The sequence below is a fragment of the Bos taurus genome, chromosome 8 (assembly GCF_002263795.3).
Source record: "Bos taurus isolate L1 Dominette 01449 registration number 42190680 breed Hereford chromosome 8, ARS-UCD2.0, whole genome shotgun sequence".
In the NCBI taxonomy this organism is placed as follows: Eukaryota; Metazoa; Chordata; class Mammalia; order Artiodactyla; family Bovidae; genus Bos; species Bos taurus.
The window spans coordinates 63,976,331-64,003,531 of record NC_037335.1 but is presented as its reverse complement, the minus strand read 5'-3'; the positions used below and the strand labels follow the sequence as shown (position 1 = coordinate 64,003,531).

At 49.3% G+C, this 27,201-nt stretch overlaps 1 protein-coding gene across 5 annotated transcripts in view; it reads right to left on the bottom strand.

The window, feature by feature from the left end:
* Nucleotides 1-27,201, bottom strand: part of COL15A1 (collagen type XV alpha 1 chain) — a 103,377-nt gene that overhangs the window by 74,594 nt on the left and 1,582 nt on the right. The gene's annotated exons all lie outside the window — the stretch shown is intronic.

Sequence of the window (27,201 nt, the reverse complement as noted above, 5' to 3'; positions counted from 1 at the left end):
CCAGCCTGTGCCAGTTACCAAGTAGGCAGCTTTTGGGCGGATAACTTACTGGTGATGTAGGAATGTCCCACCCATCTCACACATGGGGACCAAATGAGATAATGGAGGAAAAGTACAAGTGCTCAACAAATAGTAGAAACTGGTCTTCTGCTTGATCCAAAGGTTTAAGTTTAGTAAAAACCAAAGTCTGCAAAGAGATCCTTTCCTAATCCTACCTGCCCCCTGCTGCCCAGACCTCGGCTATGAGGGAGAACCAGCATGCAAGCAGCAGGCAGCAGGCCTTGCTTCCACTGGGTCAGCCACAGGGGGAGCCAAGCCACAACCTAAAGGAAGTCCAAGTCAGCCCCTGCTGTGCTCTCAGCAACCGCCCCCTCCCTCCACACACACTGTCCCACGGCATGCTGTGGGATGGCAGGGAGTGACCTCTGGCCTGGAGTGACCCATGCTCAGGGCTGCGCCTGGGCCTACTGGCTCACTTCCCCTTGGCCTCTGGCAGGAGGGCCACCTGCTCAGGCAGCCACCAGGGAGGGGAGAGAAGCCAGGAAGCCAAGACAAACAGGCCCAGCAGCTAGGTCCATAGGCTTGTCCTGGGATGGCTCTGTGCTGGGTGGGAAGCAGGGGGATGGAGATCACAGCTGCTGGGAGGACGTTCCACCATCCTTGAGGGGCAAGACTGGAGGGGGTGGTGCTAATAGGGGACTGATCACAGAACTCTCTAGCCTCAGGAAGCTTGGGGCCTTTTGTGGGAGGGTGCCACAATTCTCCACAGATAACTGCCTATCTCAGAGGACATCTGACCTCAGTCTTAATCTCACTTCATTAATGCATAGGGATAGCTTCATTTCTGGGCTTCCCAGGTGGCACTAGTGGTAAAGAACTCACTTGCCAATGCAGGAGATGCAGGAGATGTGGGTTCGATTCCTGGGTTGGGAAGATCCCCTAGAGGAGGGCATGGCAACCCACTCCAGTATTCTTGCCTGGAGAATCCCATGGAAAGAGGAGCCTGGTGGGCAATGGTCCATAGGGTTGCAAAGAGTCAGATACGACTGAAGCGACTTGGCACACACACTTGCAGCTTCATTTCAGTGGGGGTTCTTCAACCCACTTTTCCATTCATGAATTTGATAACATTTGTGAAGCCCCCACATTATGCCTTGTGTGCAGCTAGGGATGTGGAACTGAAACCAGAATGCAGGCTCTCAAGGAGTTCCTGATCTAGATGTCTCTGTTAGCAGTCAGCCATTTATGCTACTCAAACTCCAGAGCCTTCAACGGCTCCCCAGCACGCTCAGAATCAAATCAAAATTCCACTCAAGACACCTTCTGATTCCTCTCATCATTCTCCCCCTTTTCCTGTTCTTGCCTTTGCTCACTCTGTCCCTTTTATTGGTAACACCTTCCCCTATCTTTTAACAGCTGAATCTTTCTACGCTCACTCAGCTGCACCCCAAGACCCCGGAGCTTCACTCCTACACTATACACAGAGCCACAGGCATGACTCCCCCATTCAAATACCCACATGAGAGCTTGGCAGAGAGCAGGCACTCAGAGCTGTGGCCTGAGGAAAGGGGGCAGACAGATGCAACTGGGCCTCACTCTCCTCAAGTCTTTGGTTTGGGTATCGGAGTACAACTTTGCAGCAGCCCCTCCCGGGGGCACAGGGAAGAGGAATCAGACGGCTTTAGAGGTGGACTGGGGAGAGGAAATCTGAATAGTCACCACATGGTGCAACTTTCCTCCCAGGGGTCCAAAGCTAGTTTCCATGGAAACTGGGACAGAATTCTAGTGATGAAGAAACAAACAGGGCAGGGTTCAGGTTTTCTTTCCACAGAGATGACCGTGACCAGAGGCCAGAGGAGGTGAAGAACTGGAACCCTTCCCCCTCCTCCTCTCCAGGATAGCTAACACCTCTCTTCCCCAAGCAGACCTCAGTTTCTCCTTCTGTGTAATGGGCTGGTTCAGCCTTTCCATCTGTGGGGTCCTGAAGCAGTGCCTGGGGTTAGCCTGGGCTATGGAGCTTTGCCTCCTTAGGGAACCGAATCTGGCTTTGCAAAACTCCATCTTCATCTCACAGATGAATATCTGGGACCTGAGCCCAGTGTTCGTGCTTGTCAGCCCCAAGGGACTGAGGAGCATTCCCCTGGCTCTCGGTCAAAGCCGGTTGCAGAGAGCCAGACAGGGAGGCTGAGGACACTTCAGGAACGCGCGCGGCAGCGGCCCCTGGTGGCCATACCAAGAACTGCACCCATGAAACGCAAGAAAGGCTTCCTGGGCTGCAGCTGAGAGGGACACTGCCTGAGCCTAGGGAAACTGGGAGAATGTGGCCCCAACAATAGACTCAGAGTCAGGTCTGGAAGTGACCCAAGAGAGCGGGCCTGAGGTCAGTGGGGAACTGTGGACGAGCCAGGACTAGAACCCAGGTGCCTCCCTCCCATCCTCTGCCCCCTTCCTACCCCGGCTGTCTGGGAAGGCAAAGGGTGTTCCCCTCCCTACATCCCATTTCCACTTGCAGCTGTGAAGACTACAGAACACTTCAGTCAGCTTAAACAGCAACTCACTGACTCCTGCTGCTCCCACTGGGGCAGGCACAAGGGTCCAGATGACTCCAGGTTACTGGAGCCAGCAGGCTAAGTATGTATAGGTAAAGTGCGCATGACGGCCCTGGGGGCCCCAGCAGGGCATCTCTCTCCTGGATTTCCCTGCACTCAGAGGGGAGATCCCCAATACCTCCTATGCTGCCTGCTGCGAGTGCACCAAGCCACAGACTTGATGCAGAAAATGTGCAGCTCACCATCTGGAGAAGGAGCCTCCTCCGCCACATTCCCTTCCCACAGCGAAAGTCCATCCGGTTACTGCTTGCATAATGTCCACTGTCCAGGAGCTCATCCCCCACGCCAGGGCAACCCTGGCCACTGCTGGGCAAATCGAAGTCAGTAAGCTGAGGCATGTCCCCCTGTAGCCTCCACCCGCCTGGCTGGGCCTAACTCTGCCCCCTGGACCACACACGAGTCAGCCTGGACCTCCACACCATGGCCTCTCGGACATTATACAGGGTGGGACCATGGCCTGTGAGGCAGACTCTGCCACCAGCCCAATGTAGCCGTCTCCTTTCTCTCTGAGCCTCAGGTTCCTCATCTGAAATGAGAGGCTTGCATCAGATGGCTTCCAAAGGCCCTTGCCAGGTCTGAATGTCTCCAATTTTGCATCCTCATCTCCCATCTGTTTTCCAGTTTCTCTAACCACTCTTAACTGCCAGTTCCTTCAGCCCACAGCCTTCAGGCCTGGAAGGAATGACTCCAAAAGGGACCAGCACAAATCCAGCCCTCCCCTCACAGATGTCCTTGCCTTTGGGCAGCGCAACCTGGCCAGAGGCGATGAGCACTGTGCCCAGGAAAATGTCATGGCTCTGCCTGGGAGGAAACGTCACCCCACCCAGCCTGGAGTCCCCGAGGCGCCCAGCTCTACCTGACTCCCTTCCCAAGGAAAATGAGTGCAACAGAATTCCTGCTGCAGGGGCTCTATCTGCACCCAGCACAGATTCAAGAGGTTCTTAGAAAAACCTACCACCCAATGCATTTCTTAGAAAAAAGAACTGTTTCCCTGCCAGGGAAAAAAATCCTGGATCAACTTAGAAGGGAGACCTGGGCTTGCCAACAATCAAAGACCTCATTTTTCTGAATTACAGAAGAGCATTTTTCTACATGTAAACTTAGAACGCCTCTTTCCCTTTTCCGGTTTTCATATATAGTGCAAGAATTTTCCTGCTCAATGAAGTTACTGTATGAGCTTTCCTTTCTCTCGCGCGCACTCTGTCTCTTTCTTTCAGGCCTCTGACCTCAACTGAGAAAAGGATGGTTTTGAAGGGGCCTGGAGGTGGTCAGAGACCTAGCAGGGTGTGGGCTCTGCAGCCTGGCTGCCCTGCCTGGCAGCTGGAAGGAGCTGGGTCCAGCTGGCAGCCCCAGCAGGAATAAGTCTGTACCCAGCAGCATCCCCTGTGGTTTCTGAAGCATCCTCTCATCTGCTCCCTCTGCCAGAAGGGAGGCAAGATGGGTGTCATTCTCCCATTTGGCAAAGGAAGGAATCAAGCCCCAAAGAGGGGAAGTATCTCACCCGAAGCCGCAGTGCAGGAGCCAACCTATTATAGCCCACCGCCTCCTGGCTTCCCCCACGGCCTTCCATCTGTGTCCCCACAGTAGCTGACCATCCCTCCACCTCAGCACACTCCTCTCTGCATTCTGCTGGTTAGTGCCCTTCCTTCTCTGATACGCATAGACATGGGCTCCTGGGCATGGACCATGCAGATCCATATCTCGGTCCCCAGTACCAGCACAGTCCAGCAAGGGTGACCCATAAAGGGATGAAAAGAAACAATAAGATCTGTGGCTAAGATTTACTGTGGGCGTGCTGCGTGACAGGCACTATTCAAAGAGCTTTCCATCATCTCTTCACCCTTGATTCTTTATGAAGTAGATATTATTAACCTCATTTTACAAGACAGAAAACTGAGGCTTGGAAAAGTCAGTTACTGCCCCCAAGGCCATGAAGATAATGAGCAACTGGAGTCAGGATTCAAATCTGACTATGTAGTATGATGTGGTATGAAGGTCCCAGCCCTAACCACTCATCAGAGTCACCCAAGGAGCTTCTGAAAAGACAGGGATCTGCTCTTCCTGCCCGGCCCTATCAAATCAGAGTCTTCCAGAGTCTGGCCTGGGTGAGTCTAATGCCCTCTCCTGGTTGGCAGACACAGGTAAGGGTTAACCACCTGGGCTTTGGGAGCAGAACAACCTGGGTGTGAGCCCTAGGTCCACCACTAACTGGGGTGGGCAAGCCAATTGGCTTCTCTGAGCTGTAGACTAATCTGTAGAGCAGGGCAGCAATAGAAGAGACTGGAGAAAATGGACAACATTCTATTGTCCCGGAGAGAATGGACAACCCGACAAGGGCTGTGCTCAGCACAGGGCTCAGCGCATCAGGAGCACTCAGGACCCAGCGAATAGACTGACTCTGAGCCAGATACCCTTGTGGTCTCTGCAGTTCCCCTCACAGCCATCCCCCAACTGTTAGCCGTTACAGAATAAATAATAGAATTGGATAAGCAGGCCCAGAGACCAGGGAACCGACGAGTTGAGCCTGGAGAGTGTATGACTCTCATCCTGTGGCCAGGGCCTGCACCACCCACTACACACACACACACACACACACACACACACACACACACACACACCGTGAGCTAGGCGGAATTGAGCCCCAGGAAGCAGGCAGGGTGTCTTGCTCTCCTGCTGCAGTGAGGGCCTTCAGACCCCTTCCTCATGGCCTTCCCTGAACCTGGGTTCAAAGCCACGCAGGGACCACACGCACCAAGCGGTCCAGCAGAGGCTGGCAGGTGTGGGCAGGCATGAGCACCGTGGGCATCTGGGAAGAGTCTTGCAGTAACTTCTTTCAGTTTATGGCCCATCCTTTTTCATTTGGGGAACAAAGCGTCTTTGAGTGTGATGGAGGCCTGGGCTCCTGAGGATGACATCAGCTGCAGTGAGTCATCACTCCGGGCAGCAGCTCTGGAGGACTGGGCCCCTAGCTCTGCAAGGAAAACTCACTGGCCTGGAGAAGGGGCTTGCCTGGGGCACACAAGGGGGACCAGAAAGGAATAGGTGGAGACCTGCTGGGTCTCCACCAATTTCAGGAACTCCTGACAATGCCTGGCTCAGTACTGCAAGGGGACACAGAACCAAGGCTGGCAGGGTGGTGAGGTCAGGACAGATGTGTGGACCAGATGGTTCCTAACTGTTCCCCAGGGGCAGGGGAGGCAAGAGTGCAGGGCAGGATGTGGAGGAGGCCACCAGCAGGAGAGGGGAGGATAAGGAGGAGGCCTGCCCCCAGCCCCTAACACATGTGGACACACATGCATCCCACACATTCGTACAGATTCACACTCAAAAACCACACACATACACACACTCTTACCTATTCACAACAATCCCATGAACATACTCACACCCCGCTACAGGTACTCATACACACTCATTCACACAGACACATACCTTCACCTGCATTCACCCCATGCTCAAGCACCCTGACGCCTTCACACACTCACACACATATCCACCTGCAAATTGTTCATGGAGACTCTCACACATGCTCACTCACCTATCCTGATCCACACTCACACCAAAGCAACTCAGATCTGATTTGCTTAATATGCTGTTGTTTAGTCGCTAAGTCATGTCCAACTCTTTGAAACCCCATGGGCTATAGACCACCAGGCCCCTCTGTCCATGAAATTTTCCAGGCAAGAATAATGGAGTGGGTTGCCATTTCCTACTCCAGGGGATCTTCCTGACCCAGGGATAAAACCCACATCTCCTGCGGCTCCTACACTGCAGGCAGATTCTTTACCACACCCCCAGGGATTGCATGGCAGGGAAGTTCTTGCTTAATTTATTGGGTTCCAATTATGGTCTCATTAGGAAAGAATTTTGCAGCTAAAAACTAACCCCTCAATACAGAGGCACCCAACAGAAACCTTTCCACATTATAGATGTTGAAGTGAGGGCACTGTAGGGGCAGGTATTCACCAGGGGACCCACAGAGAGTCTGCAGCCCACTCTTTCTTCTCCAGTTGCCTCTGTAAAGGGCTGGAGATCTTTGACTGCTCTTCCTACACAAAGGGTTTCTGTTTCTCTGATGTGGGCACATTTTCCAGATTCTCCCCCTTGTCGGTAAAACTTTCTTTTTAGAATATTAGATTTGGACCATGTCTTCGTACAGCATTGAACCCAATTAACTGATGCTCTCGGAATCAGTGCTAGGAACGGCTGAGCAAGAAGTACGCACTGCAGGTGATACGGGCACCTGGTAGAGCCTGGCACAGGTAGGACCCCAATACAGGTTAAGTTCATGACTGTATGAGGGACGTATAATGACGGACCTACTGAGCCTTTACTATGTCTTGGGTGCCGTGTACTTTAGCTGCAGAGCAGTGGTTCTCAACCCTGGCTGCACAGAATCACTGGGGAGATTTTTTGAAAATGCTGATGCCAGCAGCCCACCCCCCAGAGATGCTGATTCAGTTGGTCCAGGCGGGGCCTGGGCACCAGCACCCCAGCTGATGCTGATTCACAGCCCCCCTACCCAGTTCTCTACAACTCCACTCTTGCTGTTCTCAGTCAACAGATGAGGTAACAGAGGCACACAGAAGTTCCATAACTTGCCCAAGGGCACACAGTTATCAGAGCCCAGAACTAGCGATTCTAAACTCCCATCTGCCTGAGGCAAGGAGTGGTTTCCCTCTGCTGCCCAGGAATGTCACTTCAAGCCAAGGGTGGCCCACTCCAGGGAGCACACCCTGACTGTCCCAGCCCTCAGTGACCTTGGGCCCATCTGCCTCTCTATTCCCATTGCCCTGCTGCCCCGCCCCACCGCTCTGAGCGTCAGCACTCAGCACCAGAGAGAGACAGTCTCTTACGAGCTTCATCTCCTGAGCAGATCTGGGGAGGGACCTGGAGAGCCACTTCTCCCATCTTGGCTGCTCCGAACTATCTTTCAAACTGGAAAAGGACCTCCAAGCAGCACAGTAATGGGGAGAAAGTCTCAGCCAGCTCTGGCTTCAAGTTCATCATTTAAAAGCTGTGCATCTTTGGACACGGCACTTCATCTCTCTGAGCCTTGGAGTCTACACCCATAACACAGGACTAATGCCACCTGCTTCAGCAGAGAGTTTTGAGAAATCGACATAAGATACTAAGCAGAGGGCCTAGCAAAGCGTACGTTCTACACAGCACAGTGGGTGTTGGTACTGCGGTCATCGTCAATGACATTAGCCTTCTTTTCTCCCCGCTGAACTACTGTCTATAATTGCCAGGAAAGGTAGGTTTGTGCAGTTTTCCCTCTGGGTTTCAGTTTTCTCACATGCAATATGGGGTGATATGATCTCCTTCAGCTTAGTTGCAGTGAGGGTCAAGTGTGGGTCTGCATGTGGAAATGCTTTGTTAAGTGTACCCTGCTCGGGTATGAGGAACAACTAAAATGGACAGGGGACTCTAAACTGGTGTCTGGAGGAGGAGAGTGCTGTTTTTCTCAGATTAGTGAAATTCGAACCTGCTGAAATGCTATAATGTGGCCAGTGTAACTTCAGAAACAGAATTTCCTGACCCAGCCTGGAGATGGCTTGAATAAAATGGGGCTGACCAAGGGGAGCTGGAACTTAGAAATTAGTATAACATTCCCACTCCATCCCCTCCAAGGCAGGCTCCAACCCCAAGGCAGGCTAACTGCAGCAGCTGGAAGAAACAGTAACTAAATAATAATAATAATAGCGCATGTTCACTGTAGAGGACCTAAATGATGGCCTCAAAAATGATAGGTACCTGGAACCTGTGAATGTGGCTTTATTTGGAATAAAGGTCTTCTGAAGATATACACTTAAGGATCGCAAGATGAAGAGATGATCCTGGATTACCCGAGTGGACCAAAATCCAATAACCTGTGTCCTTATAAGACAAAGGAGAGATCTGACAGAGAGAAGACAGAGGCAGAGACCGGAGTGATACAGTGATGCAGTCAAGGATTATGGACAGCCCTCATAGCTGGAAGAGGCAAAGAAATATTCTCCTCCAGAGCCTCCACAGGCAGTGCAGCCCTGCTGATATCTTGATTTTGGACTTCTTGCCTCTAGAATTTTACCAGTTTGTGGTAGTTTGTTACAGCAGACAAGGAACCTAAAGCATTCATTGACTACTTACTGTATGCCAAGCATCTGAAAGGAAATCAGTCCTGAATACTCACTGGAAGGACTGATGCTGAAGCTGAAGCTCCAATACTTTGGCCATCTGATGCAAAGGACTGACTCATTAGAAAAGACCCTGACGCTGGGAAAGATTGAAGGCAGGAGGAAGGACAAAGGATGAGATGGTTGGATGGCATTACTGACTCGATAGACATGAGTTTGAGCACGTTCTGGGAGTTGGTTAATGGACAGGGAAGCCTGGCATGCTGCAGTCCATGGGGTCGCAAAGAGTCAGACATGACTGAGCGACTGAACTGTATGCCAGTCTTATTCTGAGTGCAGTGCCTGGACTGAGTCAGTGAGGAAGGTGTTACTACCTGTATATTCTTTATGAATAGACCGAGATGCAGAGAGAGGAGGTCACACAGCTAAGTGTGACAGAGACACTAAGTGTGACAGCTAAGTAAGTGGCAGAGACAAGACGAGAACCCAGCCTGGGTCCATGTTCCATAGCCCACCTGCTTAACCACAACGATGATTCTCCAAGTGCAATTCCCAGACCAGCAGCATCAGCCTCACCTGGGAACTTACTAGAGATTCAGATGCTCTGGCTCTTCTCCAGACCTGCTGAATCAGACCTTGTGCAGGGAAGAGGGCAGCAGCACCCTGTGTTTTACCCAGCCCCGCAGGTAATGATGCACACTCAAGTTTGAGACCCACTGCCCTACACTGTGCTGCTGAGCAGAAGCTGGAGGCCTAAGACCTGCACGGAGGCCAGCAGTGGGGGAATCATGGAGCAGGAGACACGAGCAGGCAGCCAGCAGCAGAGAAGTCCACTGTAGGGGCGGAGACCCGGGCATGGGGCTAGGCAGAGCCCCAGCTGAGATGGGGCTTCCCTCGGATCACAGCACAGCCACAGTGAATGGGCTGCTTCCCAGACAGGCTGATAGGAGGCTGAGTCCCCTGAGTGACTAGATCCCACTAACTAACAGGGAGAGGCAGCCAAGTGAACCCAGCTGTGGGAAGGAGGCTGGTGGTCTGAGGATGCAGAGAGGCTTGGGAGGTCAGCCCAGGGGAACTGGGCATGTCGGCAAGGGTTCTGCAGCCAAGAGGAAGCTTGCGACTCCAAGGGGGCTGCTCCCCCAGAGAAGGCCTGTCCCAAGCAGGAGGAGCCCACGCCTTCCAGGAGGGGTAGCAACAGCTATTTCCCTTGCCTCCCCATTGTCCCCTTGCCCTGCCCGGAGCTTAAGGGGCCTGAAGACTCCAGGAACTCCTCTCCAGCCACATGTGAAGCCGGGCCTCAGAGCTGACTTTTTCTAAATGCCTACAAATGAATCACCCAATCTTGCGAAGAAACCCTCCCTTGGTAAATTTCCCAGGAAGGTCCAATTCCTCAATACTCTGTTATTATCTGTTTATTTGCCTATGTTTCCCACCAGTCTGTGAGCCCTTGGGCGAGCAGGCATCATCTGTTTCATGTTTATATCTCCCAGCTTCACCCCGACCCCTCAAGCACAGGGCTTGCCTGAGTTAGGCAAGAATTGAGCATTGATGGAGGAATGAATGAATGAATAATGCACATGTAAGTGAATAAATGAGCTTAACGGATTCTGGACCAGAGTGACCATATATCTGCCTTGCCATATCGCATTTATTTTCATCAATAGATAAAATCAATAGTCTTTGTCATCAATTACGAAGAACTCTAATGAACACCAGCTGTTGTCGCAGTCATCCCACCAGCACCATTTAGCTCAATCCGCTGATCCCACTGTTGAAGTACAACGTAGTCTTAATAGCCACACAGAGGCCTGATGTTAACTTTTCTGAGTGCTGCGATTTTCCATCCTTTTGGCTGACCCTTAAGTAGGAGGGCACAGAATGACCAGTCTTCTGAAAAACGCCTGCCTTGGCTCTCACCCACCGACTGAGCTGGGAGTGTCGCTCTAAAACACACTGGCCTCCTAGACTTCAGACTGAATTCCAGCTGCCTCCACCTCCTGCCTCTCTGAAACAAGTGTCTGGGTAGGGACTGTGAACTACATATGCTTCCCCTTCTGGTTATATACCATAAGGTTCTTGAGGTTTGGCTGGAGACCTTAGGGAGGCTGCTCCTTGCCACCTGGGGGCTAGGGCATGAGCTGGGGCCACTGGGCAAGATGGGATGGGACAGGCCAGCCCTCGTGGTCCTGGAAGAAGGATAAGACTCCTGCTCCTCGCTGCCATGTCCCACTCTCCCGCCACCCCAGCCTCTTGATGTAAGGTACTGTGGTGGGAGGGGCATCATTGGGATGGGAGGAGCTTGAAAGAGTAATTCTGGAGCTTTCTAAGTCTCTAAGTGAGGCATGTCCTTAGGTATTTGAGTTCTTTTCCCATGGTAGATACCACATGGTCCATAAAATCTCCTACAGCTAACCACATGCAATTTGGTCATAATTTACATTGTGTGCCCTGAGAGAATGCAGCCACAAGGGAAGGATGGATCTTGGAAGGGAAGGCAGGAGCAGACCTCCCTGTCTTTCCCTCTATCCTGGTCCCAGTTGAGGGTTTCGGCATTGTACACAACCAGTACCCAGTGGCCACCCTCTTCTGGACTCGGGCCTGGGCTGGACTTTGAGAGATCACGAAAACTCAGACTCTGGTCCTGAATAGCTCTCAGCCTAGAAAAGGGGGCAAGACATCAACACACAGAGCCCCGATACAGGTGTCTGAACCGGAGAACTCTGCACAGGTGAACATCGTGGAACAAGCAGAGCACAGGCAAACCCATGGGGTTAGGAAACTGAGGGGTTTGTGAGTGGTCCTGGAGAATGGGAGCAATGGGACGCTCAGGTAACCTCCACCATTAGAGCAGCAAGGAGAGAATTACGAAGCCAGATTCAGAAGTGTAAAGCCAACATCAGCTTATTCACTCTCAGGACAATTTGATAAGGTGGGGACTATTGCTCTCCCATTTTGCAGATCAAGGCTGAAGGAGATCAAGACCACAGAGCTGGAATGGGGTGGTTGCAGCCCACGTGTGGGTCATCTGAGGTCCTTCCTAGCTCTTTCTACTCTTAATCACTTTTTCACTTGGGAGATTGGAAACAGATTAGGGAGGGCCTTGAATGTCAAGCTGAGAAGACTAAAATTTATGCTGCAGGCTATGGGGTGCCTTGAAAGGTTTCTGAGGAAGGCTGCTGCTGACCATTTTAGGAGCTATCACCACTTCACCCCGAGCTGCTGCCCCCGGCAGTCAGGCCCCTTCCTTTCCCTTGCCAAGGAGAGGGTGGATTGGGTGATTTGGAATGCGGAGCGAAGGCGGTCTTTTGGCAACAGCAGGAGACATACTTTCCTGCAGCCTCTCAGCACTTGGCATGTTATGCCCTGGGCAAAATCAAGCTGCCCTGGGAATGGCCCAGGGCGTCCACAGATGAGCTTGTGTGAATTTAGCCAGAGCAGGGAGGAAGCCAGTAGAATGAGCTCATGGCATCAGCAGGCACTGTGCAATCTTGCCTATACTGACTAGGCTGATAGAGGCCTGGAGAGTTGGGGTGACCTCCAGAGCTGGGAAGGACTTCAGTCCAGTGTCCCCGAGATGAGAAAACCGAGGCCCAGACTGACAATGTGACTTGCCCAGCAATTCATGTTCCCACCATCCAGGCTACTCTCACCCATTTCCCTAAGAAGGTGAGGCATGGGGAAGCGTATGGTACACAGTAGGTGCCCAATATGGGAATGGATGCATAGTGGCGGGGGAGCGGGGAGAGGTTTGTGGTCCACACATATAACGACCTGATGCCACTGAGTAGGGGGAAACGAACAACATAAGAACTTAGTCCTACAGCTGTTATCAAGCACACCACTGCTTTATACAGGTTCTCCTGCTCCTCTGGGCCGAGATGTGCTCTCTGCATGCTGCTGGAGCCCTGTGTGGCCCTGAAATGGGACTGGAGTTTAAGGGAACAGCCAGAACAGATGGTGACCCTGAAGTCATATTTTGAAACAGGCTGACTCTTGTTCAATCTAGATGAAAGTACAGCTTGATGGCCTCCAAATGTTAGCTGGAGGAAGAGCCTGTGCACTCTGGAAAAACGGGCAAGGGAATGAGGCCTTCCAAGCTGGGCACCCAGGAGATGCCCCTAACTGGAGACCCAAAACTGAGGGTGACCTTGGGCAGAGGACCCCAGGAGTTTGAGCCTCACCCAGCAGATGCTGGGAAGGACATGAAATTCCATTCCAGAGAGAACTCATCACTTACTAGCTGGTGACCTTGCGCCAGTTCGTTTACTTCTCTGAGCCTTAGTTTCATTATCTGGACATAGAGATGACAATGCCAGTTCTCAGGGTGGCGGTACAGGGTAATGTCAGATGCTGAACTCACGAGCCTACACACTTATTCCTGAAAAGGTAAGTGTAGATAGAGACAGGGAAGCTTGCCTTGTTCATCTGTTTGTTCATCCATTCATTCACAAATATTCTCAAGCACCAACCACCACATGCCTGGCACTGCTACTGTGGAAGATTTACGAGTGAACAGGACAGACGTGTCCCCTGCCCTCATGGCATGTATGCTCTAGCACTGAGCTCCTAGCTGGGCTTTAGAAGAACCACTTGAGGGCTTTAGAAGACTGATACCCAGCTCCACCCTAGTCAGGATCTCTGGGGATGAGGCTCAGGCCTCAGTATGTCTTAAGAGCTCCCCAGGGATGCTGTTATACGTACAGGGTGAGGTTCATGGTTTCAGGGAGAGCCCTCACCCACCAAGGCCCTGCCATCTCAGGCTCTACGCTGAGTGCCTCACACAGCCCGGGAGGCAGCACCCTGACTACCCCCTGTCCAGATGAGGGAACCAACCTTCCTTCTGAGCAATCTGCCCAAGTCACTCAGCTGACACATGGAAGAATTGGGATTTGAAATCCATCTGATGTTTCCAAGGGCTTCCCTGGTGGCTCAGGTGGTAAACTATCTGCCCACAATGCAGGAGACCCAGGTTCAAATCCTAGGTCAGGAAGATCCCCTGCAGAAGGGAATGGCAACCCACTCCAGTATTCTTGCCTGGAGAATCCCATGGACAGAGGAGCCTGGCGGGCTACAGTCAGTGGGGTCGCCAAGAGTGGGACACAGCTGAGTGACTAAGCACAGCACATGGTGTTTCCAAGGCTTACTTGTAACCACAGGCTGCCAGGCACAGAAGAGACCCACAGCATGTGCGAAGTCCTGTCCCCACCTTTCCTCCCCCATCCCTGAGGACGATGGGACAACGTGTCTATGATGAAACAGCAGCAAAACCTGGGACTTTGAGGGTGGCGAGATGCCAGCCACCTGGACATCAGAAGACCCAGTTCTGGATCCAGCTCCTTATATCTGAACTGTGTGACTCTCATCATGTCCCTTGTTCTCTCTGAGCCTCCACCCGCCTCTCTGTAATTTAGGAGAGCCAGATAGAGGACCCTGAAAGCCCAACATTTTCTGGGTCCTCAAGGTCCCCAGTGGGTTTTGGTGGGAGCGAGGTGTTTGAGGGACACATGGACCCTAAGAAGGAAGCCTAGGATCCCCAGCTACCCTAGGCACATGAATGGTGATCTGTGCCTTCCCCCACAAGGAGCCGCTATGGGCACGGACCACACTGGGTAGGAGGCTGCCTTCAAAAGGATTCTTAGAAACCTTGAACTTGAGTGGGACTGGCCAGTCTCCTGCATGCATATGCATGAACAGCATTTTTCACATTCCACCCAACGTTCCCATGCTCATGCACCCCACACACTTATTCCTGGAAAGGTAATTCCTGACTGAGAGAGGGAAGCCTTTTATAGCCACCAACACACATACTGTTCATTCAACTAGCATTTATTGAGCACCTACTGTATGGTGGAGAAGGCAATGGCACCCCACTCCAGTACTCTTGCCTGGAAACTCCCATGGACGGAGGAGCCTGGTGGGCTGCAGTCCATGGGGTCGCTATGAGTCGGACACGACTGAACGACTTCACTTTCACTTTTCACTTTCATGCATTGGAGAAGGAAATGGCAACCCACTCCAGTGTTTTTGCCTGGAGAATCCCAGGGACAAGGGAGCCTTGTGGGCTGCCATCTACGGGGTCACACAGAGTCGGACACAACTGAAGTGACTTAGCAGCACTGTATGGTAGCTCTGTTCTAAGACAGACAATTTTCTTCCCTTGTGGAGCTGAAAGTTCCAGTACAACAGCTATGGAGAATAGCGACTTCCATCTTATCAAAAGCTAAAAACACATCCATAGCCTTTTCCTCGTGCACACAAGTGCACGAGGAAACTATCGATGGAGGAAATGTCTGTACAAGAATGGATTCTGGCAGCCACTACAATAATTTCAAGCCTCCCACCAGTTGGGGATCTCAGATCTATATGTAACATTATCTCCACTAAAGCATCCTACCAGCAGAGAGGGGACCCTATACCTTGGGGCCTGGGTCTACCCAAAGAGCCACCCTTCCCACCCCCTGCCCCACCCCCGTTCAGAGCTTGGAAATTTAATTAAAGTCTCCTGCTCTATTGTTAAAAGCACTTAAGTTTTGCAGTCCACTCCATAATAACTGTGGACTGTTTAGTATAAAAATGTTCTAAATTACTTCCCAGTTGTCACTGGACTCCCCAAGTTACCAACCGCTGGGTAAAATGGATGCGGAAATAAACAATGTGGCTTTGCACGTCACTGTCACACAGCCAAGGACCATGAGCACACCCTGTTTGAGACGCAGGTCTGTACAGGAACGGCCAGGACAGAAGTGGGCAATGCATCGCTCTTCTGCCACCATCTCTAAAGGACTTGGTCCCCAAGTGAAAACATCTAAAAACTTCCCACCTGAGTTATTCCCGCGACCTCCATTCCCTGGCAAGAGAATTCTGCGTTGTGCTTGTGGATACACATTCTGAACACAGACATCCAGAGAGAGAAATCAGAAGAGATAATATCTGGATGAGCCTCAGGGCGGGTCCAACCCTTCATTTCAGACAGGAAGAAGCTTTTCAGAGCCAAGACTAACTGTAGACTAACTGCAGAGGGCAATTCTTAGAATCCTTTCCCCATGACCTTCCCGACCTCTCAGCTGGGCAGTTGGGTCGGCCTAGGAGGCTCTGTGTGGCCGAGGTGGGACCAGAGACTCTGCTCTGGGCTCTCATTCACCCCTGCTTCCCTATCATTTTACTGAAAGTCTCTCACAAACATGTCTCTTGGGCAACACAAAGGTGGAGACCCTGTGCCGTTCGCTGAAGCCATTAGCTTTTGGGTAAGTAGAGGCAAGAGCCAGGCAGGAAGGAGCACTCAGAGGCCCTCACCCAGGGCTATAAGCACTGGGCAGGACCCAAGGCATGGCAGAAGCCCAGAGGCTCGCCCAGAGCCAGGGTCAGAAAAGCAGCTACTGCACGGAGGCTCTGCTTTCATGCTGGAGACTGGAGACCACCCCCCAACATACACACACTCCAGCCCCATCCCGTCCCGTCCTGTCCTGTCCCATCCCAGCCTCCCTCCCTGCCTAGGCTTGGAGAATTAACTGCTCAGGCCACACACCAGGAGGCTGCTTCCATCTTCTTCTCATTCAGTCGCCTCTACCTAGAACACTCTCCTTCTCTTTTAGTCCATCATCCCCACCCCTTTCCTGGCTAAATTGTCATAACTTGGGGAGCGTTTCCTGACACCACAGTACAGATCAGAGTGGCCACGAGTGTGCTCTCATAGTTCCCATTGTATGTGTGTGCTAGGTTGCTTCAGTCGTGTCTGACTCTTTGCAACCCCATGGACTGCAGACTGCCAGGCTCCACTGAACAAGGGATTCTCCAGGCAAGAATACTGGAGTGGGTTGGAAAGTTCCTGTGCCCTTCTCCGGAGGATCTTTCTGACCCAGGGATCGAACCTGCATCTCTTATGTCTAACCTGCATTGGCAGGTGAGTTCTTTACCACTAGAGCCACCTGGGAAGCCTCTCACAGCTCCCTACTTCTCCATACCTCTTTTTACTCTTCATAGGTATTTAGGGCTTTTTGTACAACCCTTTCAGAGATGGCAATGGCAAGCCACTCCAGTACTCTTGCCTAGAAAATCCCATGGATGGAGGAGCCTGGTAGGCTGCAGTCCATGGGGTCTCGAAGAGTCGGACATGACTGAGCGACTTCACTTTCACTTTTCACTTTCACACAATGGAGAAGGCAGTGGCAACCCACTCCAGTGTTCTTGCCCGGAGAATCCCAGGGACGGCAGAGCCTTGTGGGCTGCCGTCTGTGGGGTCGCACAGAGTCAGACACGACTGAAGCGACTTAGCAGCAGCAGCAGCAGCAGCAGCAGCAGCACAACCCTTTGTTTAGTATCTATGTCCCGCATTAGAGTCTAGGCTCCACAATGTGGGGAACATGCCTACGTTGTTCATCATTTTATACCCAGGATGTACCACACTGCCTTGCACACAGTAAGCAGCTAATAAATATTTATTAAATAAAAGAAAGATGGTAACAATAACCCTGTGTACGAGACAGCAAAAGAGACACTGATGTATAGAACAGTCTTATGGACTCTGTGGGAGAGGGAGAGGGTGGGGAGATTTGGGAGAATGGCATTGAAACATGCATAATACCATGTATGAAACGAGTCGCCAGTCCAGGTTCGATGCACGAAACTGGATGCTTGGGGCTGGTGCACTGGGACGACCCAGAGGGAGGGTGTGGGGAGGGAGGAGGGAGGAGGGTTCAGGATGGGGAACACATGTATACCTGTGGCGGATTCATTTCGGTATTTGGCAAAACTAATACAATATTGTAAAGTTTAAAAATAAAATTAAAAAAAAAAAGTGAGGGAACAAATGAGTGACTGAAAAACCTACCAGGCAGTGACAAGCAGGATGACCATCAAGAAATTTTGGCATTAAATCTATCCAACTCATGCAACCATACTTCCAAAGTCCATGCTTAACTATATCTCATTTTTCCCACATTGGATTATGGCTGTTTATCTCCCTCCACTGCAAGGTCAATGACTCTGAACTCCAAAGACGAATGGCATTGCCCTGGCTCTCCCTATCCTTGGAGAGATGGACTTACAAGTGATTCTGATGGAAGAAACCAGGTACAAGCTATGCTGAAAGAGGCCACAGGAAGGTTTAGGGACCGTCAGTTAGTTTAACTCATCAGTTAGCATTGAGTTTGAACCTCATCACCATGGCCATTACCCTTCACTGAGGGTTCATGGTGTTCCAGGCACTCTACTAAGAGCTTTGGGGTAGAATTTCAGGTGCTGCAATGGAAAGCAGGGAAGGGTTCTCATGGGATGCGACATGATGGCATCTGCCACTCAGGTTGCAGTGAGAAGATGCACTAGAGGTCAGAAAGATGGGGGGTCTTAGGCCAGGACAGGGAGCTGCTGTGACAGTCCCTTACTGAGCATGACACAGGCCTGGACCCAGTGGGGTGAAGGAATGAAAGGATGAGATTGGATGAAACCGACCTTGCAGGGGCAGAATCAATTTCTCTGAAACAAAGTCACAACAGTCTTCCCAGGCGCTGAAAACTCAGTCATTCCATGCACTTCCAGCGACAGTGCAGAGATGACAAAGCTAATGGCAAATAAAAACTTAGGGGCACATGATTCCAACAAAGTTTCAAACAAAACTACTCTTAGAAACAGGGCCCACCAAACAGTCCTTCCCATGGGCCATGCAGTCTCTATAGTGACCCAGCCTTTCCCTCTCTTTGCAGATTAAGTGTCTGAGTCCAAGAGTGGAAGTGACTTGGCCAAGCTCCCCACAGAGGGTCCAGACCCCAGGAATCCTACTATTAGCTTAGTGCTGTGCACCTAAGAGCACTTCCTGCAGCAGAGAAAATGAAGACATTCAGCTGCAGCTTGATAGCAGCCCACACTTGCAAATGTTAAACAAGCAAAACCATTCCACTTCTTCAACTGGAAGCTCATATTCTAAAAGGGGAGGGGGAGACGCTGAAATGGCACCACCTACTCTAGACAGTTAAACCTGAAATAAAATTAGAAAATGTGTCACATGGAAAAACTCTGCAGTGAGAAATGGTTTCTTTTACCCTCCCTTTTTCGTCCTGTGAGAGAGTGAGTAATTTGACATTTTAACTCGAGAGGAAAGGAGAAAATCTGTGGTCGCCGTTTTGTACCAAATACACACAGCCATTGGGCACAGTTCTGTACCCTGACCCATGGAAAAGGATGTCAGGGAAGGGTGGGAACCAGACTGAGAGCTGCTGAGTTGAATCACCTCCCATAGCTGCCACAAAGTTTGGGCAAAGTGAACTCAGATATCCTAGAAAGTTCCAGTTAACAGTGCATTTAGGGTTCATCTAGTCCAATTCCTTTATTTCCAGGATATGGAAACTGAGGCTCATAGAGAGCCGACCATTTGCCCAAAATAAAAGAGCAGGGGAACATCGAAGCGGAGCCCCTCTGTTGCCATATCTGTCTCCAGCCTACTAGGGACCCTATGTGGCTGGTGGTGATCTGAAAGAATACAGCAGGCTTCCATTGGGTTATTCATTTAACGAGCATTGACCAAGTACCTGCCAGAGCCAGGGATGGGGCTAGGTGCTGGAGGTACAGGGGAGAATAACGTTAGTCCAGACTCTCAGGATGCCTCCCAACGTTCCAGCCACCCTGGGGACTGTGCAGTTTGAGATAAGGCTATGAGGAGGGACACTCCAGGAGATGCGGCTAAAACAGCATACTGGGAGGACTTCAGAGGGTGTCAAATGCCATGATAAGGAGAGTTAAAATCATTTTCTATGGTTGCTGTAATAAGTTACTGCGAATTATGTGACTTAAATCAACATAAATGTATTAGTGGGTTGGCCAAAAAGTTTGTTTGGATTTTTCCATACTGTGTTATGGAATTGACCAATACCTTCCTGTTTTGTAGGTCAGAAGTCCAACACAGATCTTAGATCAAAATTAAGCAGATCGTGCTCCCTTCTGGAAGCTTTAAAGAAAAAAATCTGTTTTTTTTTCTCTTTTGATTTTTCCAGGTTCTAGAGGCTACATGTATTCCTTGGCTCATGGACCCTTCCTCCACCTTCAACATCAGCAAATACAACTGATTTGCTGAAGGTCAAGTCCTTCTCACATCACCTCCCTCTTCCACTTCCAAGGACATTTGTGATGACACTGGGCCCACCTGAGTAACCCAGGGTCCTCTCCTTTTTTGAAGGTTAGATATTTATCAATATTAACTCCATATGCACTCTAATTCCCCTTTGTCTGGGACCCTAACATATTCACAGTTTCTGGGGTAATATTAAGACGTGGACATATTTGGAGGGCCAGTACTTTCCCTATCACAGCTGGTCAGCTTGGGAAGATGACAAAAGGTTCTACAGCAGGGGGTGACATAGTAAGAGCTGGTTTTACACTGCTGCTCAAAGGTTAAGATCCTGTTAAAATGCGGATTCTAATACATTGGGTCTGTGAGCGGGACCGGAGAGTCTGCAGCTCAAAAAGTCACCAGGTGATACCGATACTGCTGGTTGGTGGGTCACACCTAAGTGGAAAGAAGCCAGAAGACTCCTAAGGCTGCAATACAGAGGGGGAGGTGGAGAGAACGGAGGCCAGGAGACACACTTGCTTGCTTGCCTGAAACAAAGACAGGACAAGCTAGCACTAAGACTGTACAGCTGGAAGGGGAGAAGCAGCTGGCTGACCCAACAGTGTGTGGCGCTGTTGAAACTTCATGGATTTAGGTTGAATTTGTCACCTTTTTTTGGACTCTGTTCTACAGAATGCAATGGTTATAACTTTTTAAGACTGGAAAAGCGTCCCTTCAATTTTCTTTCATGGAATGTGCTCCATCCCTGACGTATCTGTTGTACACAGCCCCTGCTCCCACCCTGCTTTGGCCCCTCCACCACCACCACCATCAGCAGCAGTAGCACCCTCATACAGTGGATGGCTGTGGGTGGTCTTCCAGCAGAGCTGGAGGTTCACACAGACTCCGCTATGGTCCAGGGTTCCTAATGCTGCGTTTTCACTCAGATCTCCACAGTCCCAGGCTTTGAATGATTCTTTCATAAATGTGTTCAAATGCTCATTGTGTCCATTCAGTGCCATGTCAGACGCTGAGGAAACATGGATAAATAACGTAGGGTTCATGCCCTCCAGGGACTCACAGAGATGTGGAAGCAGGAAGGAAAGAGGTACTGAACTGTACCAGTTACAGGCCCCATGCTTCCCTCATTATTCCTCATAGTAGGAATTATTGTCCCAATTGACAGACAAGGAAAATAAGGATAAGAGAGGGCACTCAACAGGGAGTAGAGTGCTGAGATCTGAACCCAGGGTGTGGGCTCCCAGAGCTCCTCTGGGGTCCAGTGGCAGCTCTGCCTCTCATTTGCGTTACAATCACAGGTAAGACCTTCCCTTTCTAGGACTCAGGACTGTCACCTTTGAAACGAAGTCACTGGACTGCACTGCTTGTTCTCAACTCTGGCCTCACTTTAGAATCACACCAAGACCTTTTAAAACCTGCAGAAAACCAGACCCCAGACAAATGAAGAACCCTGGACGTGGGGAGGACTGGGCATCAGGGTCTAAGGTACAGCCAGGGTTGAGAACCACCAAAGTCCTTGTGACCTGAGCTCCTGCATTCTAATTTCCTGAATAACCCTCTTCTCCTCTAGCCCTGCCACAAGGCCCATGCCAAACTGATGAACAAATGGTAGGGAGGAGGAGGAAATCCCCAGCACCATTCAGCTAAGGACAATTTGAAGCAGTAATGCTGGGCACTGTCCTTTGCCCTGTTGTCATTTTCTCCTTTCAGTGAGAAAAACAGCAGCAGTGGACAACAGTGGAGCAAGCTAGGCGGGTATTCTCTTACACGGTTGCAGGGAATATAAATTACTACACCTTCCAAAAAAAAGAGAACACAATGAAAGACCTTGAAAAAATTGGGCAAGCACCAGACCCAACAGTTTTAGGAGTTTGTGCTAAGAAATAATTATGGAAAAGATCAAATACAGAGATACAAGAATAGGGTCATCACTGGGCTTCCCTGGTGGCTCAGTGGTAAAGAATCTGCCTGCCAATACAGGAGACACAGGTTCAATCTCTGGTCCAGGAAAATCCCACATGCTGTGGAACAACTAATTCCGTCTGCCACAGCTATTGAGTTTGTGCTCTAGAGTCCAGGAACCCCAGCTACTGAAACCTGTGCGTCTAGAGCCTGTGTTCTGCAACAAGAGAAGCCACTGCAATGAGAAGTCCGAGCACCGCATCTAGAGAGTAGCCCCCGCTCTCCACAACTAGAGAGAAGCCCGCGCAGCAATGATGACCCAGTGCAGCCAAAATAAATTCATAAAAATTAATATAAAAAATAAATAAAATTTAAAAAAAGAATAGGGTTATCACAACAGTGTTTATGGAAAGAACAACTGGAGACAGCCTAAAGGATTAAAAGAGGCCTAGGTTAATTATGGGAAATCCACATAATGAAATACTCTGTCAATTACAAAGGATTTAGGGAAGAATATTCAATGTTCCAGAGGAAGTATCTAGATAATAGTTAAGGGAAAAAATGTCAAGCAACAAAATACAATGTACAGAATGATCTATTCATGTTATAACATATATATGTGCATATTTAGGCATGGAAAATAAACTTGAAAAACAGTCCACAAATGTTAGCAGAGTTTATCTCTGAGTCATGAGATAACATGTGACCTTTCAAAACTCCTTTTTTTCCAACCTAGATTTGTACAGTGACTATTATTTTTATTATCAAAATATTTTAATGTTATTGAAAAATACAAATCTCTTCTTTCAAAGCCTGCTTACCTCCCTCCGCCTCCCCATCTTCTGGTGTAAATGGACACCCCCACTTCAGTGGTGCAGAGGCTTGCTTGCATCCACACTAGGACACTCGGGACAAGCTCCAGAGCATTCAAGCCAGCTGCTGCACCCCGGTCTCTACTACTAGATTATGAGTCCCTCCACGACGGACACAGGGTCCCATGTGGCTCTTTAGTCATCTCGCCACCCACCCCAGTGGGCCTTAGAGAGGGCAGGCAGCCAGGAAATACAGGAGAAGACAGAAATCTATAGTAGTAGCTAGAACACAGAACAGAGCTGACAGTTTTGAGGACCTCAGCAGACATTTACTTTGGGAGGAGATTAGTTGCCAAGACCTCCCAGTGGTGAAGCGGGCTTTTAAGCTGGGTCCTATCTGAGGCGCTCAGTGACAGGAGGGGTGACTCCCAGAAAGACCTAGGCAGCGCTGCTTTCTGCAGGCCAGATTCTAGCCAAGCTCTCCAAACTGAAAAAGGGCTCCCCCAACACCTGAAACCAAGGGTCCTGCTCACTCAAGAGAGACATGAAGGCCCTCAGAACAATTTTCTGCCCTGTCCAGTTCTTTAAGTGATCCATGTAACAAGGCATGTAACAAGTGTGAGATGAAATGGACTGGATACAGTTGGGTTGGGATGGATTGCACGGGGATTAGGTTGGGCTGAGTTGAGTTGATTCTGATTGGAGGTAAGGAGTGGGTTTACTCACTAGGTGACCTAAGCCTCATGTGTTGCCTCGTTAGATCTTGCCCAGAAAGAGGTCTGGGCCTTCTCTAGGTTCTGCTCTAACCCTATACTTTTTTTTCTCCTGAAAAGGAGAGGAAGAAGGAGGTCAGTGAGCAAACTGGGCCCCTCCCAACACCTCTGACCCATCTCAGCAAACTGTGCTCTGTATCAACAGCAATAACTCAGGCCCCACAACCTGCTCTTCTGACTTTGAAGTCTTAGTTGCTTATCTGTTCTCCTTACCGCATATTAAGGTCTTAAATTGAATCTTATTGTAAGATTACCTCACTTTTTATAATCCTCACCCACCCACCACCACTACAACACTCCCAGTATCCAATCATATCATGAGAAAATTATGTGATAAATCAGTCTATGCTAAGGATTTATGACTTAGTGAAGAAGGAAGGGGTAACTTCCCTTACCAGATTTTAAGACATATTACAAAACAATAGTTATCAGGACCATGTGGAATTTTTAAAAAAATAACACATATGCATAAGAATAGTATAAAGATTACACAAAAAAATTCTATCATGAAAAGGAAAATTTTATAAGATAACCAGAAGCAATGCTATGATAGAAAAATAGTTTACATTTTAATTAGTATTTCAGGGAATCCTGGGTACCAGTTTGAAAAAGAACTAACCTCAGCATATACTCTATGTAATCTATTTAATCAATGGTCCATTTTAAATGGATCAAGCTGTGGACATTCAAGGAAAACTTGAAAATAAGTTCATATATTAAGCTAGCAGAGAAAGATAAATGCACAGATTTTGACAAAATAGAGGCTTTTCAGGTATGAGCGGGATAAGCTAGAAAATAAATTGTTTACACAAATAGATGTAATGGAAAAAAGATAAAGAGCAAAGTAACATTAGGGTAAATTCCAGCATAACTAGTTATTAAAGTCATTAAATAAAACTAAAAGCCCTATAACGTGCCCTGATTACTCAGCCATGGCCACTCCACAGTTGGCAGAGCTGTGGAAAAATGGGGAGGACTTAGACCTGGCAGAGGACATGGTAAATGGGTGCATTCTCCCTAGACCACAGGCTGGACCTGCCCATTCCTTCCCTTCTTGAGTCATTGAGCACCTACTCTGTGCCAGGCCCAGTGCTAGGTTCTGGGATTCAGAATCTGGGCAAGGCCCAGTCCCTGGCTCACAGAACTCCCTGTGTAGTGGAGGGGGGGTGGGTGCGGGTGGCGAACAGATGAGTAATCAATGGTCATGGTCCAGCCTGGGAAGCCCTGTGACTGAGAGGTGGTGATATATAGTGTTCGCCCAGAGGAGAGACAGTCAACATGCCTGGTAAAATAGGAGGGCTTCCCAGAGAGGAATCCTAAAGGATGAATGAGAGGGTGCTAGATGAACAAGGGGAAAGGCATTCCAAAAAGGGACTGGCCCATGCAAAGACACAGAGGTGGGACACAGGGGGACTTGGAGGCAAGAAGCATTACTCCATCCTAGGTGCACGGGGAACCCAGCAGGAGCAATTAAACTAAGGAGCAACACGATTCAATTTGTATCTCAGAAAGACCCATCTAAATATATATTAAGAACTATCCAACTAGTCTGTTATTTGATGGGCAAATCTGTTTGCGGAAATCTAGTTAAAGGAAATAATCCCAGAAGAAAACAAAGGTCATTTGTCTGAAGATGTTCCCAACAGCACTGTTTATCATAACGATGAAATGGCCAAGGTCCAAGTGGCAAATTCTGGATGAATAAGGCATGATCCACACCCTCAAGGTTCTCTCATAGAAAAAAAGTGTGAAATAAATACTTTGTCAGCACAGGGTGAGACAGTGGCTGGTGCTGGAAAGATAGATGAAGGGCTGTGGTGGCTTAGTGATGAGAAAGATCAGCTGGGGAGACCTAGGGAAGGCTCCGTATAAGAGATGCTGTTTAAGCTGGGAGGAAGAATTAGACCCTAAAGAGAAACAGGGTGAGGAAGTGCACTCTAGACAGGGAGATTCATTCACATCTTGTGAACAGTCAAGGAAATTACAAAATCCCAAATATACATGGGGAGCTATGAGTGGTTCAGTGTGCCGAGGGTTTTCAGCCTCAATCTGCTGTAAAACAGTTTTCAATCTGTTATAAAACATATAAGCAGGACCTTATGCCACCATAGGCATTCCCAACTTTAGAGAAAACCAAAAATTCAGCCAGTAATTAAAATACTACAATCATTCATATTCATCACAACTTCTAATGGTACGTGGACAACAGGAACTCATTACAGGCTAGAGCATAGGTAAGCCAGGAGGCCAGTGATGTAAAATCCTAGCTGTGACTCCCATCCCCTTGTCTCTCACTCAGGAAAGCATATCAGCTGGCCACCAGCAAGAATCAGAGGATTAGCAGGAAATCCTAAACCTGCCCTGATTAGTATTCAGAGTTTCTCCCAGAAAAGACCCACAAATGGCCAAGAAACACATGAAGAGATGCTCAACATGATTAGTCATTAGGGAAATGCAAATCAAAACCACAGAAAGCTACCAGTAAGATGGCTGTAACCTAAAAAGCAGAAAATAACAAGTGTTGGAAAGGATACGAAAAAATTGGAACCCTTGTACACTGCCGGTGGGAACGTGAAATGGTTCAGCTACTATGGACAATAGTTTAAGAGTTTCCTAAAATTTAAGTGTGGAATTATGATATAACCCAGCAATTTCACTGTTGGGTATACAACCAAAATAACTGAAAGCAAGTACTCAAGTCCTTGTACCCAAATGTCGCAAAACCACTAACCGTAACAGCCAAAAAGCTTAAACAACACAAATGGCTCTATCAATGGAAGAATGGATAAACAAATCGCACTATGTCCATACAATGAAACATTATTTGGTCATAAAATTATGAAGTACTAATACATGCTACAACATCAATGAACCTCAAAAACATGCTGAGTGAAAGAAATCAGACACGAAAGGTCGATGTGGGGGACAAGGGGCCCATTGACAAGGGTCTTTTTAAACAGGGTGGGCCAGGAAACCCTTGGGAGCTGAGAAGCCTTGGGACTTTGGGCCTTGTTTCCTCATCTGAGCACAGTCCCAGTACCCAGCTCCTGGAGTGATTGTGAGGACTGGGTGAATGAAGTATGAACGTATCATACACACCTATGAAGTGGTTTACAAGCATTAGCCTCAATAAACTTCATGCAAGATTTGACTTGCAGAGGATATTCCACATCTAGGAAGAGTCTCTCCAGAATCCCAGAGGGACAGTGAATATTCATCAATTACCCTTCAATTGCAAATGGCCCTCTCCAGGCCCTTTTCATCTCCCGAGGGTTTCCTGGCAGGCCCTTTTTACATTATGGATATTTACAGGACTTCTTCTGTGTTAGAAAAACAGCCCTGACCTGGCATTGAGGGAGCCAGCCTACAAATGCAGGAGGAGAAAGAAACTCCAGAACCTTCTCCATTTGGGGGATGGGGTTACAGCAAAGTTCACAAAAGACCACAGAATCTGAAAATGCCCTCTGCCACTGAGTTGGCAGTACCCTATGTCACATGCAAAATTGCAACGTTCTGACATGGGCCACAGTGCTGAGAAGCCAAAACTGTGCTCCAGCTGCCCTTTGATCTGTAAGAAATGCCAGTCGGATGCTCTGGCAGGAAAAGTTGTCATGGCCTTTGAGTCTTGCTCCCAAGGAGACACAGTCTGGGCTGTCCCAGCTTTCCTCTAGCACACAGAGAGTTAAACACAGCCAGCGAGGCGGTTGTCAGTTTCTTTCAAGGGATAGAGGTTGTCTCCCCCACCACAGTATCCCTGCACACTGCTCACTTACTCCTGTTGAGAGTGTGTACTAATCTCCTAATTCCAAACGCAGTCAGAGGCTACTATTTGAGGCGCGGTAGTTCTCCTGCAAAACTGCATGGAGAAAGGGCTGAGCAGGGAAAGAAAGCCTAGAGACCTGGGCCCAAGCCCTGCCTTTTGCACAG